At 37.6% G+C, this 2,107-nt stretch overlaps 1 non-coding gene across 1 annotated transcript; it reads left to right on the top strand.

Annotated features, from left to right (window-relative positions):
* The first annotated feature begins 463 nt into the window (after positions 1–463).
* On the top strand, positions 464–570 carry LOC138173939 (U6 spliceosomal RNA). The gene has a single exon (XR_011171586.1). It is a non-coding gene; the product is annotated as a U6 spliceosomal RNA (small nuclear RNA).
* Positions 571–2,107: the final 1,537 nt, after the last annotated feature.

Genomic DNA, 2,107 nt, shown 5'->3' with positions numbered 1-2,107 from the left:
TCTTCTGCTTTATAATATTTGTTAAAGCAGATTTACATTTCCATTGAAGCTTACAAATTCTTTTCTGGTTAAAGAATCTCTAATTTGATTCATTTGCTTATGGTCCAGACTTTAATTGAGGATTTTTTTTTTCTTAGTACTTTTGATGCTTTAGTTATTGCTGTGGTAGTTGTTGTTGTTGTTAATCTTTCTGGTTTCCTTGACTTTGTTAGTAAGTACGCCTCTAATTGGCTGACTGAACAAGGGTTCACTCATTTAGATTCTCATCTGGTTAACCTCTGAAAAAATAGGTATTACTCCACCTGAGGTTTTCTTGCAGTCTACCCCATTCATATTTTAGGGAAATAAAGGGAATATGAGGGGATGTTTTAAGAGGATTCCTGAATCTTTTAAGGTCTTTAATGTAGCATCATCTACCACACAAAAGATAACATCTCTTCAGGGCTCTAAAATCCTCACCCTCGTGCTAGCTTTGGCAGCACATATAGTAAAATTGGAACGATACAGAGAAGTTTAGCATGGCCCCTGCACAAGGATGACATGCAAATTTGTGAAGCATTCCAAATTTTATATATATATACATATATATATATGTATATATATGTATGTATATATATATGTATGTATGTATGTATGTCTATATCATAGGGTATATGGGCATATGAATACATATGTCAATGTGTGTATATATGTTTACGGGTAGACATAGATAGAGGGCATAGGACCAATTTAATAAAAAGGGATGATACTTAAAGGTGAAATTAAGAGGTGAGAGAAGAATATAATGAGAGGAGATGGGGAAAGACAAAACAGGGTAAACTATCTCATGTAGAAGTGGCAAGGGAAAAAGGTTACAATGGAGGGGAAGAATAGGAAGGCAAAAGGGAATGGGTCAAAGTTATTGAATTTGGCTTGGGGAGAAAATAAAATACATACTAAATAGGGTATCTCACCCTACAGGAGAGTAGGGGGGAAGAGGATGAAAGGGGGGATGATGGAATGGAGGGCAGGCTGGGGGGGAGGAAGATGGAAGCACCCACTTTTGAAAAAAGATGGGATCAAAGTAGAGAATAGAACTAGTGGGATTTGGGATAGGATGGAGGGAATTACAATATAAAAACTATGTTAATGTTTCACATAAGTTATACATGTACAACCTATACTGAATTGCTTATCTTTCCAGTAAGGTCCAGTGACAAGGGAGGAAGGGAATGAATCTGGAATTCAAAGTTGTTGGTTTTTTGTTTGTTGTTTTTAAGCAATTGGGGTTAAGTAACTTGCTTAAGTTTCCAAGGCCAGTTATTTCTGGGTGTGGTGCTAAGTATCTGAGCCAGGATTCGATCCCCCAGGTCACCCCGACACTGGGGCCGGTGCTCTTACTCGCTGTTCTACCTGGCCATCCTGGAATTCAAAGTTTTAATATCAAATGTTTAAATTACATATATATATATATATATATATATATACATATATATATTATTAATAATAATACTATTTTACATGTAACTGGGAAATAAGAAATACAAACACTGGGGCATAGAGATCCACCATGCCCTACTGGAAAATTCAAAGGGGGTAAGAGAGAAGATATGGGAGAGAGCAGATTGGATAAGGGGATATCCTGTGGGACTGCTATTTTGGGGTGGTGGGTAGGGGGAAAACGGGGAGAAAATGTGTAACTCAAAATCTGGTGGAAATGAATGATGTAAATCAGAAGTTAATAAAGCATTTGAAAAATGAAAAAAAAAAATTCCCACCCTCATCATGTGGCTTTGCAGAATCATTTTGTGTGTGGGGGGGGGGGTGCGGGGAAGGGAGTGTAACAGTAACTGTTTTCAGGCACTGTCATCACAGTAGAAAACTTGCCTATATAGACAGACCACTGCCCCAGTTTGGGGGCTAGAATAAGAATCTTCAGTGAGCAGATGGAAGATTAAGTCCTCTAAATAAGAGAACTCTCTAGTGACAATTTTCCCCTGTTGCAGTTCTGTCTACTTTTTTTCTTAGACTTACTTGGTGCACAGTCTTTTGCAGGGATCAGAAAGTTGAGCCTGTTAAGATCAAATGACTAATCTGTCATCTTGATTTTCATATGACCCAGAAGTCC

This window comes from Petaurus breviceps, unplaced genomic scaffold, assembly GCF_028583685.1.
Source record: "Petaurus breviceps papuanus isolate PSGF00001 unplaced genomic scaffold, PetGlider_PUasm1.0 67, whole genome shotgun sequence".
Taxonomy (NCBI): Eukaryota; Metazoa; Chordata; class Mammalia; order Diprotodontia; family Petauridae; genus Petaurus; species Petaurus breviceps.
The sequence above is the reverse complement of the archived record's forward strand: the minus strand, read 5'-3'. Positions and strand labels throughout refer to the sequence as shown.